The 18,793-nt window shown below is 37.8% G+C and overlaps 1 protein-coding gene across 5 annotated transcripts in view; it reads right to left on the bottom strand.

The window, feature by feature from the left end:
* Positions 1 to 18,793, bottom strand: part of STRN3 (striatin 3) — a 108,762-nt gene that overhangs the window by 77,113 nt on the left and 12,856 nt on the right. The window contains exon 1 of one of the 5 annotated variants that reach the window (XM_076004134.1): positions 6,413 to 6,534. The exons of the other annotated variants lie outside the window; for them this stretch is intronic. The gene's annotated coding sequence lies outside the window, so the exon portion shown is untranslated. Of the gene's footprint in view, positions 1 to 6,412; positions 6,535 to 18,793 lie in introns of those variants that run through there. 5 annotated transcript variants of the gene reach the window in all.

The raw sequence follows: 18,793 nt of genomic DNA, 5'->3' as shown, positions 1-18,793 counted from the left end.
GGGGCAGTAACACAATCAAACAGATTCATATCTCTTTTAAAAAGTATGTAAGTTTTCTAGCACGGCATGGTAAGTTATAAATTATAAGTTATCCTAGCAACTCAAGCGGAGGCAGGAACATCGACTAAGGCCAGGAGTTTGGGACCAGCATGGACAACAGAGCAAGATCCCATCTCTTTAGAGGAAAAAAAGAATCTAGACATTGTTTGCTATGATTATTGTGCTCTTTTCAATAGTTGAGACAAAGAAAATTTTTAAAGAAGTATATGAGTTTTCATGAAGTATGAGAAACAAAGAATATAAATAGCCTCACATCACTTCAGGGAAGGTTTCTGCCATCAAATAGTTAACAAAAATCCTTTAATTTCAGAACTTTTTAGATTTCAGAATTATAAATAAAGAGGAAGAAGAGTAATAACCATCACAAATATTCATCAAGGATGTTATGTGCCAAACACAGTTTTCTGTATTTAAGTGTATTAACTCATCTACTCCTCATAATGATTCTGAGTTGATATTACTTTCCCCACTTCACAAAATGAAGTACAAACAAGTTAAGTAACTTGCCCAACATCCCAAAAAAAGCGGTGGAGGTGCTAAGATGTGAATTTATGCAGTCTCACTCCAAAGTATATTCTCCTGCTTACCAAACCATAAAGCTGCCCAACAGAATGGGAAGAGACAATCAGATAGTGAGATAAAGGCAGACACACTAGGGCTACAATCTAATCACACTACCAGTGCCCCTTCTGCACCTAAAGCAGATATAACTGAGGCTCCAGGCAGCTATGACAAAACCATCTGAATTGGCAAGTGGGATAAGAAATATCTGCAAGCCCAATTTCATACTACGAACACTGGAATATTACACCAAATCAATTGTCCTTGTTTAGCCATTAGTTAAATTCAACAAATGCCACCAGAATATAAGCTCCATGAAAGTATAAATTTTGTTGTCTTTTGATCACTGATATAGTCCTAATACAGTGCCTGGCATATGTAAATACTTAATAATTTTTTGTCGATAAATAAATGAATCAAATCATAAAGTTCTAGTTTTCTCAACTGTAAAATATGGTAATGACCATACATGTACAATCTTTTACAGAATCTCAAACCTAAAAGTACTTATTTCATCTATGACAAATGAGATTACTTTAAAATATGGCAGATGTTTTTTACATGCATAAAGGGAGAATTCACAGTGATCAAATAAGTGTTCATAATTGCAGAAATTCTATTAATCTACTCTAATTCAGTATATTAATGACCAAAATTTTTTAAATATTTAAAACAGTTAAGAAACTATACATGAACAGCCTGAAAGAACCCTAAATTTAGGAGTGAAGTATTTATACTCACCTTACTACAGCACTAAATCCAATCAATATATAGTTATGTAACCTAAATTTTAAAATTTCCAAAGAAAAAATCTGAATATAATCTCTATATTACATATTTAACTAACCTTAAGCAAGTCAATAAAGAAAACAATAATGTTCTTTGGAAATACCCCTTTAACAACTCATGGTGACACTGTTATTCTTCAATTAAAAGATTCTGCTGGCCGGGCGCAGTGGCTCACGCCTGTAATCCTAGCACTCTGGAAGGCCAAGGCAGGCGGATAGCTCGAGGTCAGGAGTTCAAAACCAGCCTGAGCAAGAGCGAGACTCCGTCTCTACTATAAATAGAAAGAAATTAATTGGCCAACTGATATATATAGAAAAAATTAGCCGGGCATGGTGGCGCATGCCTATAGTCCCAGCTACTTGGGAGGCTGAGGCAGTAGGATTGCTTGAGCCCATGAGTTTGAGGTTGCTATAAGCTAGGCTGATACCATGGCACTCACCCTAGCCTGGACAACAAAGCAAGACTCTGTCTCAAAAAAAAAAATATTCTGCAAAAGAGGATGTCTTTGATTTGGCCCACAGCCACTGGTTTTTGCAAGATACCCTGAACTTTTAGCTCTCTGGAATTCCATGACTTCCTCCCACAAGGCCTATGAAAAATTCTTGATATAAAATTAAAACTTAGCTGTTAATAAGTCATTTAATTCTTTTTAAGAAATGCTTTTAAATATCTCAAAAAAAGTTATTCACATTACTTATTACTATATATTTCATTCGAACTACTAAGAAGTACAGCAGTTATAGAGTACACTGCTTCTACAATTTGACATTAGAAATTCTAATAGCTTAATCTGTTGTACCCATTTAGGAGTAATGGATATTTAATGATGTGAATAGATGAAAGTGAGGCATACAGAAATTCCAGGATATGTTACTTTTTATTAAAGTATTTTGAACTCCTAAAAACACTGGATGTAATTAAGGAATACTATTGTTTTGTTCCTTTTTATAATAAAAATATTTGATCTTTAAAAATAAAAATATTTGATCTGAATAGCTTCACACACATACACTTGTATGGGAAAATATACCATTTAGGAGAACTTTTCTTTCAGATCCTCACATAAACACATATAATGTTCCATGTTTTTTAGTTTCACCATAAGACAATCCTCACCACAATATGAAAGCTTAATAACCCATTGCCCCCTAAATTGTCAGCTTAAATGTCTCCTAGAGAAAAACTAAGTTTTCCTTTCACACTATCTTTTGCTAATGTTGTTTGTTCACAATAATATCCTTCTCTATTTTTTCCTGTCCAAATCCTACCTATTCTTTAGGACCTTACTCAAAATCATCTATTTCTGTGGTCCCCAACTCCTGTAAAGGTCCATGGCCCATTAGGGACCAGGCAGCAGAGCTCTGCTGCCACCCTAGCCCCCACCCTATCCGTGGAAAAATTGTCTTCCATGAAACTTATGAATGGGCAGGGAAGAGGGGGGCCACACAACAGGAGGTGAGCTACGTGCAACCAAGGCAAGCTTCATTTGTATTTATAACTGCTCCCCATCACTTACATCACCACCTGAGCTCTGTGCCCCCAACCCTGGGGGCACAGAGGAAAAAATTGTCTGTGGAAAAATTGTCTTCTCTGGTGCCAAAAAAGTTGGGGACTGCAGAATTCCATTAAGTGTCCCTGAGTATCTCCCACCCCCAGCCCGAGCTCTCTTTTAATTCTCAATCATAAGCATTCTCTTAGGAATTTTCAGCCTGAACCATGACATGGGAAACCTAGGGAGAGAATGATTTTTCCATGAGAAGAATGAAGGTACAAAGTCCCTCTTCTTTCCTTTCCTTTTAAAAACTATGCATAAGGCTTCATTGGATAGATCCATTTGAGGGATAGGTATGCTTCTAAAATGCTAAGAGTAACCAGGGCAGGTCCAAAGGGAGGGGAAAATAAACAATGGCCACTTCTGGACTAAATGGCCACTTTTGGTTCAAAAGAAAATTGAGAGAGACATATATTTTTATTTACATTTATCTAGCCCACTCACATGGTGAGAACATATTGAAATGGAGAGTCCGAGTTTTGCTTAGAAATGGTATATATTTAGCTGAAACACCTTCAAGAACCCAACCATTACTTAGGAAATCTGATGATAGTAGTAGCTAGACAGAAGATAGACAGGATATATTTACAAATAAGTACCTAACCTAAAAGGTAATAAACCTTCTACCTGATATCACTATTCCTGTATTTCTTTTACTTTCCATACTATGCAGAAAGTAAGTTCCCTAAAAACACAGGCCACATCATTGTATCCTATTACAGTGCTACCCCAGCATCTCACAAATTACATTTTCCATTCTGCATAATGCAGGTGCCAACTAAATATTTACTGAATAAATTGTTTCCCCAAGTCTAGGAAATAAACAGAAAAAAGAGCAAGTCATTCTGGCTCACAAACCTACTTTAAAGAAATAGAGGTTCACTCCTAAATATTAATAGAAGGTATCATTTTTTTTTTAGTGAACTGTGCTAATTAATTTGAATTTTTTAATACAAACTGAAATTCCCAAATCAAAGGGGGTGAAAAAACAATGCTGAATTTCAACCCTGTCTCTCTCACTACATATTTAATTTATTCTTTATAGTCTTTCTCAAATCCACAAAGCAAAAAGTTCATTTTTTGTATTTTAGTATCTCTACTTCTTTCATTCTACCGAAGAAGAGTCAAAAGAATACTCAAGCTCCAATTACCAACAAAATTTCTTTCCTCCATTTCAGTGTCTGCATTACTTATCCTCTTTTATGGACAACAGGATATACAATCCTTTAAACACATTTATTAGTACAGGCTATAAACTGCGGTAGACTCTGAGGATATAAAGCCCAGTGAAACTCCAAAGGAAGATGAAGAATAATGCAGAGGGATGGCAGTAGGAAAGAGAAAATATAAAAATGATGCAACATGCGGCTAGAGAAACAGGTCAGAACCAAGCCAATCAGGACCTGAAAGGTTGTAGTAAGAATTTGGGGGAGCCATGGAAGTTTAAAAAAGTAAAACAGTGAAATAATCTAGATTTGCATTCCAAAAAGATTCTTCTAGCTACTCATTGTGATCCCCTCATAGTAGTTTCTAATATCTACTCAACTGAATAATTATTTTCTCCCTTCTTGCAGTGTTCTCTTCAGAAATGCCTTGTATATTAAAGTTTTATACTCTTTCACTCACCTGTGAGCACTGAACAGAAAGCCACATTTTTCAGTATCCCAGACATTTAATAAATGTTTATTATTATAATGAACAAGACTGAAACAGATCTGATATTTTTAAAATCTGTAAATCTAAGATGCTGTGCTAGGTCTTGTGAAAAGAGCAGCACTTTGGCCTGGTGAGTGAATCCTAAGAGATAAAATCTAACTCTGATCCTTATATTCAAACTAAATGCTAATAAGCGATAAGCTGCTCTAGGCATTAACTTTTCTATGCCTATCTCTTTATGCCAACTTCCAAATTTAATGAGTTATGCTTATTTCTGCTAGCACTATGCTATAGTTTGGAAATTTGACCCCTCCAAACCTCATGTTGAAATTTGATCTCTAATGTTGTGGGTGCAGCCTAATAAGGAGGTGTTTGGGTCATAAGGACAGATCCTTCATGAAAGGCTTGGTGCCACCCTCCCAGTAATAAGTGAGTTCTTGTTTTATTAGTCCTGTGAAAGCTGGTTGTTAAAAAGAGCCTGGCACATCCCTCCCTCTCGCTTCTTCTCTTGCAGTATGATCTCTGCACATCCCCTTTCTGCCATGAGTGGAAGCAGTCTGAGGCCCTCCCTAGATGCAGATGCCAGCACCATGCTTCTTGTACAGCTGGCAGAATCATGAGCCAAATAAATCCATTTTCTTTATATTACTAGGACACACTACAACATTTTTACTTGTTATTTACCATTAATTTTATCAACAAACACATACAATACACAGTATTAATAAAAATTTGCTGAGCCAAACTACAAGATTAAAGCATATCAATGAATGGAGATGAAACAGTAAAATTTGACTAGAATGCAAATTTAGTCTTTAGAATGTTGACTTTTTTTCCTCTGTCCACACATTGTGGACATTTATATTGGAAATCAAGCAAGGGGTGGGGGAGGAAGGAAGAGGCAAAAACCCACCTAACAGGTACAATGAACACTATTCACTATTTGGGTGATGGGCACATTTATAGCCCTGACTCAAGCCATGTAACAAAAATATGTGTACCCCCTTAATATTTTGAAATTAAGAAAAAAAGAATGTGGACATTTAAAAAGAGAAAGAATAGTTAATAATGAAAATGTGGTCACAGTGTAATACAGAGCAGTCTTGTCACTTTTCTCCTACTAACTCTTAAATGGCTTGTCTACTGTCCCAATAGGCTATTTTCAAAGCTCTCCTCAATCTACCATTAACCTATATTTTTAAGCTTATCCTTCATCATTACCCTGTACTCTATTATCCCAAGTGAACCCATGCATTATCCCCCACGAAGAACTTGTATTTCATGGCCACCTAAATCTTTTTCACACTATTTGCACTGTATAAAGTGACTACTCAAGCCCTGCATTCTCCACCACCAATAATGCATTACAACTATTTTACAAATTAGACTAAACCTCCTCCCCTGGAGGTAAAGTTATTTGCCCATGGACACTGTCTTACTAGAAAGATAGAAGAATCAGGATAGCAGATCTCAAGTCTACCGGCCTCCCGGAGTCCAATGCCTTCGCTATACCAGGTGGACTCTCAACTCTCAAAGACGCATAATGAAAGGAGTTTGAATCATCCAAAGTAATCTGATTAAGTTATAGAAACAGTTACCTTATTCCTAGGGTCCCAGGGGTGAGGAACCTTTCTGTGTCAGAAGACCACATTAATTTAGTTGTAATAAAATAAGGCTGTATTCAAGAAACTTCAATCAGATATACTTTAAAATATACATTATTTTGTAAAAATCTATTACGTATTTAATAATTTCAAAAAATGAAACTAATTGTTAATTTTAAAGTTAACTAACCTTTTAATGATTTTGTTGTGTCTGGTTTTTGTTGGAAAGAATTTGAATATTTGGCTGCAGCATGGAGGTCCACAGTTTCAACTGATCCTCTAAGATGGTTACCAGTCATTTGTGACCTTATGGGGGTCCTGATTTGGGTTAGGTAGGAAAATGTAGATTCGCAGCAATAAGTGGCTGAAAAGCAAGAAAGCATTTTTTGGGCATGTTGTCTGAAAGCGTGGGTATTCTGCATTTTTTCATATTTCAATTGTATCTTTCTTACCATTGAACAATGACTTTAAAATGTCATCTACTGAGAGCTCAATCAATTCCACCTGATGTTCTTTAGGTGCCTTGGTGATGTCAACAAGTGAGGCTAAACTGCTAATTTGAGTGTGATGTCATGATTTTCAAAGTCAGTGCACTTTTCATTGTATTCTCCAACTAATAACAGCCACATAATTCTTCAAATAATTTGCATATATCATCCACTCATCAATGACTTGCTAACTGGGGAAAATGTTCATCCAAAATTTCCTTTTGAAGAAGTGTTTTGAAAGAAGGTGTTTTTGAAATGCTTGGATTTTTTGCCACATATCACATATAGATTTAGGTTTACCTTGCAAAGAAATATTCAAGTTGTTTGGATTTGACATGATATCACACAAAAATGCTACATTCCTATAGAAATTTTATTTAATTAAATTATTTCATTTACTTAATTTACTTATTAATATTTTTCTTTTTCCCCCCTCAAAAGCAACAATTACATATATATATATATATATATTTTTTTTTTTTTTTTTTTTGAGACAGAGTCTCACTCTTGCCCAGGCCAGCCTAGCTCATAGCAACCTCAAACCCTTGGGCTCAGGCGATCCTCCTGCCTCAGCCTCCCAAGTAGCTGGGACTACAGAACGCACCACCATGCCCGACTAATTTTTTCTATATATATTTTTAGTTGGCCAATTAATTTCTTTCTTTCTTTCTTTTTTTTTAGTAGAGACGGGGTCTCACTCTTGCTCAGGCTGGTTTCAGAACTCCTGACCTTGAGCAATTCTCCTGCCTCAGCCTCCCAGAGTGCTAGGATTACAGGCATGAGCCACCACGCCCAGCTGAAATCTTCTCTCAATAATACACATTGCTGATTCTGTTCTTCATAAAATTTAACTATCTGTTCTCACAGAGATAAAAATTTTGGCTAACACCTGTCCCTGCGGTAGCCAACATACTTTAGAATGATAGGGCAAATGCACATTGAATATACCTCATCACTGGACTTCAGCATGTTAGGAAACTGGAGATGCCATGTTGCACCTGCATGAATACAGGTAACAATACTTATAACTTGTTGCGAAGTGTCACTTAAAATAGCAGCTTTAGCACAGATTTGCTGATGCAAGATACAATGACAAGAAATGAGAGCATCTGGATCTGTTAATACTTTTTGTACCTGTGCAATAAACCCTTCATGTTTTCCTGTCATGTGCACCTTCTGTACACACACTAAATTTTCCAAATTCAGTCCAACTTCACATTTATCTTGAAAGTTGTTGAAGATAACTATTCTCCATGTTCTGTTCACAAGACTGCCCAAAGTAACTTTTTGCAGCAAAGAAAATCTTCCGTTATGACCCAAATGAAGTATAAAACCTGCACTGAGTCAGTATCAGTTGATTCATCCAAAGTGACTGAATAATAAGTATTTTCCTTTTGAAGTATTGCATGAAATTGTTAAGTTGAAGGCTAATTCATGCTACTGATCAGTTACGGTTTTCCTTGAAAGACCCACTTGTTTGTACTTTGAAACATTACTAGGGTCTAAGCATCCTACAACTTCAACAATGCCTTCTTTCAAAATTTCTACATCACTGAATGCCCCCCCTCAAGTATCTAAGCTACTTTGTAAGTTGCTTCAGTGGCTGCTTGAAAGAACTGTCTTTGCTTTTGCTTTTCATCTTTTAATTTCTGCAGTACAACCCTTCATGCCTCTCCCTCTAATGTAAAATATTTGTGATCTTTATGAGTGTTATAATGCTGATGAGCACTGAATTTCTTTAGTGTTGATATTGCAGTATCACAAAGCAAGCAAATCATCTTATCTTTAGCAGAAACAAGATAATATTGCAATTCCCAATCCTCATTAAAAAAATGTTTTCTTCCTTCAGCTTTCTCTTGGTCTTCTCTGACATGATGGGCTATTAAGCAGACAGAACTAAAAAATACCACTGAGCTATGCAACTATTCACAAATTCCAATTCAAACAGAAACAGTGCACCGTTGTCAAAAGGTGGTAACTACTTCGGTACTCAACCCCCATAAACTCTTGCAAACCAGCCTCCTGCAGCAGTGGCGCCAGTCAGGTGGAGGAAGTTAGAACTAAATAAGCATATAGCAGCTGTCAATTTAGCCCTTATGGCTCACTAATTTTCTAATTGTACCAATCTGGGAGGACTACTTCGTTGAAATTTATTTTATTTTTTGGTATTTAAATAAGTTCATTTGAAAAATAAAATAAAAATATGAAAGGTGAACAAAAATGTATTAATAAAAATAAAATGATTTGTTCAAAAGGCCTCATTTTAAGGACCTAGAAGGAAAGCCACATGTGGCCTTAAGGCTGCAGGTTCCTCACCCCTACCCTAAGAAAACACTTAAAGCCTCTTGCTCCAGGCACCTGTCTAGCCTGGTACTCTGCTATAAACACTACCCAAAAATTCTGATTACCTTCTTCAATTTGAATTCCCTCTATCTTCACAGCTATACCATCTAAGTCTTAAGAGAAGGCTTCAAAGGCCTTCCTCTTTGTGGCAGTCCAATGATACAGTGACTGTTTCTCCAAAGGTAGTAATTAGGGGAGTAGGTGCAACAGAACAGCCATTTGAACAAAAACACAGGATTTACAGTCAGACAGTAATAGATTCCAATTCATAATTCCAATCCTAACACTAACCATGTGACCCTGGGCAAATTAATTATCTCAGTTTCTATATCTATAACATGGGGATGATATTAACAATACCAATTCTTATGAGTTACTGAAAGACTTAATGGTGACAATAATGATGATAAGCTTACACTAAGAAATGGAAATAGCCTGGTGTGGCGGCATGAGCCTGTCATCCTAGTTACTCAGGAGGCTGAGGTGGGAGGATCACTTGAGCCCAGGTGTTTGAGGCTGCAGATGGTGCCACTACATTTCAGCCTGGGCAACAGAGTGGGCCTCCGTGTCAAAAAAAAAAAAAAAAAAAAAAAGAAATAAAGCTCAGAGAATATAATAGCATCTGTGTCATTCTAATTTAAGAAATGTGGAATGGAACAGGACAAAAGGGTATAAATTCAGGAAAGAGGACTCTTATATATACTCCTCCCCCCCCCACACAAAAACAGAAAACAAGTGTTGGTCAAGGATATGGAGAAATTGGAACCCTTGTGCACTACTGGTGGGATTGTGCAACCACTGTAAAAAACAGTATGAAGGTTCCTCAAAAAATTAAAAATAGAACTATCATATGATGAAGCTATGCCATTTCTGAGTACATATTCCAAAGAATTGAAAACAGAATCTCAAAAGATATTTGCACACTCATGTTTATAGCAGCACTATTCACACAGCCAAGAGGTAGAAGCAACCCAAGTGTCTATCAACACATGAATGGACAAACAAAATGTGGTATACACATACAACAGATTATTCAGCCTTAAAAAGGAAGGGAATTCAGCTGGGCGAGGTGGCTCACGTCTGTAATCCTAGCACTCTGGGAGGTTGAGGCGGGTAGATTGCTCAAGGTCAGGAGTTCAAAACCAGCCTGAGCAAGAGCGAGACTCTGTCTCTACTAAAAATAGAAATTAATTGGCCAACTAATATATATAGAAAAAACTAGCCGGGCACGGTGGCGCATGCCTGTAGTCCTAGCTACTTGGGAGGCTGAGGCAGTAGGATTGCTTCAGCCCAGGAGTCTGAGGTTGCTGTGAGCTAGGCTGAAGCCACGGCACTCACTCTAGCCTGGGCAACAAAGCAAGACTCTGTTTCAAAAAAAAAAAAGGAAGGGAATTCTGACACATGATACAACATGGATGAACCTCCTTGACAATAGGCTAAATGAAATTAGCTAGTCACAAAAAGACATATACTATGTGATTTTACTAATATGAGCAATCTAAAGTAAAAGTTACATTATGTAGACAAATGTCTTATTAAGATTATAAATTAAGCTTAGTAAAACATCTTTTCAAGAGTATAGACTAACAAAACTGCTACTGGTACTCAGTTCAATTCATTATTTTTTTTTTTTTTTTTTTTGAGACAGAGTCTCGCTTTGTTGTCCAGGCTAGAGTGAGTGCCGTGGCGTCAGCCTAGCTCACAGCAACCTCAAACTCCTGGGCTCGAGCAATCCTACTGCCTCAGCCTCCCGAGTAGCTGGGACTACAGGCATGCGCCACCATGCCCGGCTAATTTTTTATATACATATCAGTTGGCCAATTAATTTCTTTCTATTTTATAGTAGAGACGGGGTCTCACTCAGGCTGGTTTTGAACTCCTGACCTTGAGCAATCCGCCCGCCTCGGCCTCCCAGAGAGCTAGGATTATAGGCGTGAGCCACCGCGCCCGGCCAATTCATTATTTTTTCACACATGTATATTCCCCCATTAAAGAGGAAACTACAGGTAGTGCCTGACCCCAAATAAGCATTTAATAACTACTGGATTTATCAAGCAGATCTTACCAGGTAGATTATGACAGTTTCTAATATTTACATAAGTTATTTTCATTCTAAGGTTATTTAAATACTCTGCATACATATAGTTCTTACACAAACACAAAACCTTAAAATAAGCTAAAAACTACAAAAGTTCCCAACAAAATTCCATTTAACAAGTTACACTTAAAAAAAAAATGAAATGATGTGGTTTTGCCAAACTTAAATCTCTGCTCACAACATGTAAATGCTATCAACTACACCACCATAAGATTCCTTTAAGTTTGGAATGCCTGACTCCTGAACACCTCATGGTAAGTCATGTAATTTTTCTCAGTTTCACATTATTCTGAAACATTAATTCCATATACTAGAAAGCAATTTAGTCTTCATTTATTTCAAAAGCATCTTATTCATTAAGATTATCTTTATTATTTTCCTTAATATTAGCCCTCAACAATTATTGCTTGGCACCACCATAAACATACACAAATGCAAATTCTGACCCCAGGGTCAAGTGACAGTTATGAGTCAGATGATCTACATTTAAGATAATCTGCCACTGAAACTAAAATACTAAATTTTTTAATCCTAGAGCACTTTCAGACCTCATTTGAAAACCGTATGTTCATTTTATGATTCTGCCAGCAAATAAATAGTGAAGTTTCCATTACCTGATAATAACAGTAGAATCATCTTCCAGGAAGTTTAAAAATAAACCATATTCATCTGTCCAAAATGATATAACGCCAGAAGTTGACTTTATAATTTTTTTGTTTTTACTGAAACACCTGCATATTGTTTACCATTGTTCCCAGGAGTCCGTAGCGATGACTCTACAGGCCATACCAAAAAAAAACTCTTGCTCAGTTTCAGAACTCTAATACTCTCTCTTTAGAAATTATTATAAGAAATTAAGTGAAGGTATTGATAAGGGACTAGTCTGGGAGTTTGGAGACCTATATACTGTAATCCTTACTTGTTACTAACCAGCTTTATAACTTTCTGTCTCTTGTTCTCAATTTCCTCATTTGCCAAATGAGGGCTGAATCAGCTATCTTTTTAAGATTTCCTAGCTAGAAATTTCAATCTCTAGGATTAGGATTTCAGGACTCTATGATGATATTTCCAGTACTAATATGGTTAACTCGTTATTTACATACATTAAAACACCCAAACAGCTCAGTGTTTTAAAATGCCTTAGGAATAACTGTCCACATTATTAGTAAAAATGTACAGAACCTGAGAATTGTCTTTTACAGTTTGCTCACAAGAAAAACTAATTCATTAAATACAAAAATTACTACAGTTTTTAAAAATAAAAAGAGCAGAAAATGGTAGCACACACCTCTAACCCCAGCTACTCAGGAGGCTGAGGTGGGAGTATTGCTTGAGCCCAGTTCAAGGCTGCAGTGATCATGATCACTGTACTCCAGCCTGAGTGACAACACTAGACTTTGTCTCTAAATAAATAGATAAGTAAATTATAATTAGAAAAACTTACATGAGGCTACATGTAGCAGACACTGGGATGTGCTGGCTCAATGAAGGATTTATCAACCAGCTGCTGGGAATGCTGCTAGAAAATAGCCTTCAGCTGTTAGTCCTCTTCAGGAATTGCCTCAGCTAAATTCAGTTAACTTCCTAAGTGGCCCTCATCCAATGACTGACCAAAACATGGTATAAGGGCTTAGCTCCTTGCACCAACCTAAGAAAATTCTGAGGGCTGTCCCAGCTGCAGAGTTCCCCAATGGGTCAACTGAGCTTTTTCGTTGATACTGCATTATAGCCTAATTTATCCCTCTGCTTCCTTTCACAGATGTTGATTCTGAGAATATTCCCTAATAAACTTTCTGCATGCTAATTGCTGCCTTCGTTAGCTACCCCAGGGAACCCAACCTGCAACCACTGATGACAAGAATGGTACAAGAAAATGAAGTTGGCTCCAAAATTAAGTACTAGAGTTGGGTCACCCTGCACCTAGCCACCCAGCTGACAAAGAGAAACCCCATCACTGGTGGTGAGGAGAACAGAGAGCTCCTAGCACAAAGTGGGAGTGCAATTGTTAAAACTTGGTGATAAACCAGGTAGTCTTCTAGTGGAATTAAATACATAAGTTGCAAACCTGTATGCCACAAACTAAATGCCTTCCTTGGGCTATGCAGCATTTATAGTCTTCTTTGTTGTTTTTGTTTGTTTTATAACTCTTTAATAATGAGCCAGCACAAAAATAGGCAAGCCCACAGGACTAGATTTGGCCAGCAAGCCAGTTTGCCAACTTCTGCATGAGAAGGTGCAATGTATCAAGTATTTGAGAAATATGAGGAAAGGAGCAATTATAAGGATGATGGAGTTGGCTTCTTGTAGCTAAAGGCAATTTACCCTTCAGAAAAATATAACAAGAGGTAAAAGTAAGCAATGGGCAATGAAAAACTAAGCATGAAAGCCAGAAGGTTCTTTAGTAGCATAAAAAAAAAAAAATGACTCCATTTCTAGCAGCAGGATGCCACAAAAGGCTAAGGACCAGGACCTAATCATAAGAGTAGCAGAGCACCAAGGAAAGTTAAACTATCAATCTGAACAGCTCTGCTATGTCTTTTTCCACATGGGAAAAGGAAAGAATTGGGACCCTGAAAAATGAGATGGTGACATGAGTTGATTAACCTGAAAAATCTTCAATATCCAGCATATTGTGTATAAATACATATGTACACACATATTATGATATTTTGACATCTCAACCTTTCTGGCAAGGAGAGACTTCCCTCCCAAGGCTAGCCATTTTTTACAGATAGCAAGAGCTCAGCAGGGAGCCTGCCTTTGATATTCAAACTAGTCATTCCAGAGCCACACCTCCTCTATCTGGCCCCTACACACCAGAAAGCAATATTCTTCTGCTCTAATCATCCTACTGCCAGGTACCAAACAACTTTGGACCATTCTTATATCTTAGACCCTGACAAAATTATTCAAACTAGCCAATCCTAGACTGTTAACTCTACACCTGTCTTACGTTTCCCAGGGAAACCCTAATAAAGGCTCTGGCCTAAACCTTCCCCTTCCTGCCTGCTGTCTTCTGCCTCCTGACTACTCTGGAGGGCCCTGAATGGCATGCTGTGGCCGTCTGTAAGACCTGTGAGTAAAATAAACCTTGTGTTCCTGAGGCTCTCCTGTGTCTCCTTCTGTGTGGCCTCATCTGCCTGACCATAACATCAAAGAATTAAAAAACCCATAATTGGCCAAGCACAGTGGCTCATGCCTGTAACCCAGCAATTCTGGAGGCTGACGCAGGAGTATCATTCGAGACCAAGTGTTTGAGACCAGCCTTGACAACACAGATCTCATCTCAAAAAAAATTTTTTTTCTTTAATTAACTTAACTGGGCATTGTGACATGATCCTGTAGTCCCAACTACCCAAGAGGCTGAAGTGGGAGGATTGCTTAGGCCCAGAAATTCAAGTTTGGCCTGGGCAACATAGACCCCATCTCTAAAAAAAATAAAAAAATAAAATTTAATTTAAAAATAGATAGTATAGATGTATGGGGAGGTATAATTCTTTTTTCCTCCTGATTTAAAAGGCAACTGCATTAAGCAATAATTAAAAATCTGGGTTGATGGGTATACACTAGAGAGACTTAATCTGTAGGATAATAACACAAAAAGAGGGAAGGGAATGGGCCTTTATAGGAGCAAAGTTTTTGTATGCTATTGTAATTAAATTGGGATTAATCCAAATTGTTATAAACTAAGGTGTTAACTGTAATCTCCAGGGTGACCACCAAGAAAACTAAAAAAAAAAAAAAAGAAAAAATATACATATATAAAAATAAGAGCTTAGCCAGGGCATGGTGGCTCATACATATAATCCTAGCACTTTGGGAGGCCAAGGTGGGAGGATCACTTGAGGCCAGGAATTCAAGACCAGTGTGGGCAACACAGCGAACAAAAACTTTAAAAATTAGCTGGGCATGGTGGTGCACACCTATTGTCCTAACTACTCAGAAGGCTGAGGTGGGAGGCTGCAGTGAGCTCTGATCATGACACTGCACTTCAGCCTTGGCAACAGAGCAAGACACTGTCTCAAAAAAAAAGGTTAAATGGTACACAAGAAAGTATCTTAACCATAAAAGAAGGCAGTAATGGCAGATGAGAGAAACAAAGGTATCTGATCTCCAGCAGTGAGGGCTTCTCCAAGGCTCAGTTTAAATAAAAATCTCTTACTAATATTAGCCCCTACAGTCCCCAACTCCTGGCCTCGGACTGTCAGGAACCAGGCCACACAGCAAGAGGTAAACATAGACAAGCAAAGTTTCATCTGTATTTTCAGCTGCTCCCCATTACCAGCATCACCACATAAGCTCTCCTACTATCAGATTAGCAGTGGCATTAGATTCTCATAGGAGCCCCAACCCTATATAAACTGTGCATGTGAGGGATCTAGGTTGCACACTCCTTATAAGAATCTAATACCTGATAATCTAAGGTGAAACTGAGATGGTGATGCTAGCCCTGGGGAGCAGCTGCAAATACAGAGTATCATTAGCACAGAGGTTTGCGTGCACAATAAATGTAATGCACTTGAATCATCCCCAAACCATCTCCTCTCTCCTGGTCCATGGAAAAACCATCTTCCATGAAACTGGTCCCTGGTGCCAAGAAGGTTGGGGATAGCTGCATCATCCATTCTTTACCAACCTTCTCTGCTTTACTTTCCTCTATAGCACTTATCACCACCCAACAAACTTTTTTCCTTTCTCTAACCACTAAAATTTAACCTCCAAGAGGGCAAGAGCTTTATTTTGTTTACAGTCCCTAGCACACAGTAGGTGCTAAACAGCCAATGAATGAATAAGCAAATAATGGGTAGAGTTATGCCTTATAACAAAAATAGAAATGCCTTTCCCATATTAAGAGCAACCTAAGAGAAAGGAATATGTGTGCACATGTACAACTGTGCACATGTACAACTTGCAGATGTGGTAACAAGAATATAAAGAACTCTCCGAATTTTATTGTGCCACAATTTAAAAAAAAAAAAAAGGAAAAAAATTAATTCACACTGGATCACAGACCTTGCTAAGGATTGCATGTTTGTTCCCTCCAAACCTCGTGTTGAGAAACTTGATCCCCAGTCTTGGAGGTGGTATCTAACAGGAGTTGTCTGGGTCATGGGGGTGGATCCCTCAAGAATTAATTACTCACTCTCTTAGTTCAAGAGCTGGTTGTTAAAAAGATCCTGGCACCTCCTAACCCCTTTGCCTCCTCTCTCTCCATGTGATGTCTGCACACACAGGTTTCAACCATTAGTGGAAGCAGCCCAAGGCCCTAACCAAATGCAGATGCCCTATCTTGAACTTTCTAGCTAACAGAATTATAAGCCAAGTAAACCTTTTTTTCTTTATAATTATCCAGCCTCAGGTATTCCTGTACAGCAACACAAAACAGACTAGGACAGATCTTAATGAAAAACTCAGAACATAATGTTTCTAGAACAAAACTTTGGTGAGAAAATTTATCAATGGAAATTTATTTCCAAAATCAATAAAGTGTAAGAATAAAATACAGCAATTTTTAAAAGAGGCAAGTTCCTAAAATTTACCTGCTATGCAACTTTTCTCAAGAAATTGGCCAGGCGCAGTAGCTCATACCTGCAATCCTAGCACTCTGGGAGGCCGAGATGGGAGGATTGCTTGAGCTCAGGAGTTCGAAACCAGCCTGAGTAACAGTAAGACCCCGTTCTCTACTAAAAATAGAAAAAATTAGCCAGGTGTGGTGGCACACACTTGTAGTCCCAGCTACTTGGGAGACTGAGGCAGGAGGATAGCTTAAGCCCAGGAGTTAGAGGTTTCTGTGAGCTAGGCTGACACCACAACACTCTAGCCCAGGCAACAGAGCAAGAGTCTGGGGGAAAGGGGAAAGAAGAAAGGGGAAAGGGGAAAGAAGAAAAGGGAAAGGGGAAGGGGAAGGGAAAGGAAAAGAAATATGATCAGATAACATATTTCAGCAAAATGAAGGGGTAAGCCAAGAAAGGAGCCAGTAAAAAAGGGATTCCCAGCAAGAAAGCAGAAGACATTACTTTCAGAATAACAACACTATAACAAATCTCAAGAACAAGTCTACATCACATCAAGGGGATGGACAGCTCTGGAAGGCAAGTCCTCTCCTTCCGCCTCCACACATGGACAGAAGAGGCAGAATTGGTAGATAATGTGATGTGCTTGAGAGTCTGAAAACCCTGATAGTTGCCAAGAGTTTTTGGAAATATAGCAATATATACTTTAAAAACTAAGCAAATAAAAAAAGGAGGCAAATAACTACAAGAAAAGCAACAAAAAAAATGTACAGAAAATGAAAAGTAATCACAGTATACTTAAGAATTACTGTATTTATTACATGGTCATAATGTAAAAACAATTTAACTGACTTAATTACTTATATTTGAATATGATGAAAGGAGATATAAACGGTGTGGTAAGTCCTCTATACCATAATGTGAAGTCAAAAGGTTATGTTTAATACTGCCAGAGACAAGAAATAATGGTGTAGGTCTATTATCTAAAACTAAGAAAGTAAATATCAGAAGAGTTGGAAGTGGCTGCTTCTGAAAAGCTAGACTGGGTAAGGGACAACTACAGGGTGTCCCAAAAGTCTTCATACAAAGGAAAAATTTCATAATGAATATTTTGTAAATAAAGGTACATTTAACTACAATTTCCCATTTTCCCTATGTATTTTGGCCACAGTCTTCTAGTATTTGGGTATGAGTTGAGTAAAATTTAAGAAATAACAGTATTTCATAAGTGTAACACTGTAGCTGTTAAAAAGTGAGGTAGCTGTGCCGGGCACGGTGGCTCACACCTGTAATCCTAGCACTCTGGGAAGCCGAGGCAGGAGGATTGCTTGAGGTCAGGAGTTCCAAACTAGCCTGAGCAAGAGTGAGACCCTGTCTCTACTAAAAATAGGAAGAAATTAATTGACCAACTAAAAATATATATACAAAAAATTAGCTGGACATGGTGGCGCATGCCTGTAGTCCCAGCTACTCAGGAGGCTGAGGCAAGAGGATCACTTGAGCCCAGGAGATTGAGGTTGCTGTGAGCTAGGCTGACACCACAGCACTCACTGTAGCCAAGGCAACAGAGAGATACCCTGTCTCAAAAAAAAAAAAAAAAGAGGTAGCTGTATATACACTGAAATGAAACAATATTTAAAATAACTATAGTAAGAGCTTATTTTGCATCAACATATTCACCCAACAATTAATTAGTGCACAACAATTATATTACTGCCAGGCATTTTTGTAGGTATTGGACATGAAAGGATATATCTACACACACACACACACACACACACACATATATATAGTTGTGTATCAGGGTTTCTCAACCTCAGCATTATAACACTTTGAGTTAATTTTCTTTAACTGGGGGGTGGGAAGCTACCCCAGGCATGTTTAGCAGCATCACTGACTACCCACTAAATGCCAGTAACACCTGCCTCCAGTTTTGGTTACAAAAATGCCTGCAGACATTGCCAAATAAATGTCTCATGGGAGCAAAACTGCTTCCAGTTGAAAATCACTTTGGTATATGTACAGAAAAAACTCTGAAAAGATATGCACCCCCAAAAATGGCAGTGGTTGTTCCTGGAAGGTTACAATTATAAAAAACTATTGCTACTTTTTTTTTACATTTCTATAGC

The sequence above is a fragment of the Microcebus murinus genome, chromosome 6, assembly GCF_040939455.1.
Source record: "Microcebus murinus isolate Inina chromosome 6, M.murinus_Inina_mat1.0, whole genome shotgun sequence".
Lineage (NCBI taxonomy): Eukaryota > Metazoa > Chordata > Mammalia > Primates > Cheirogaleidae > Microcebus > Microcebus murinus.
Note: the sequence above shows the minus strand (reverse complement) of the source record. Positions and strands in the feature narration are given on the sequence as shown.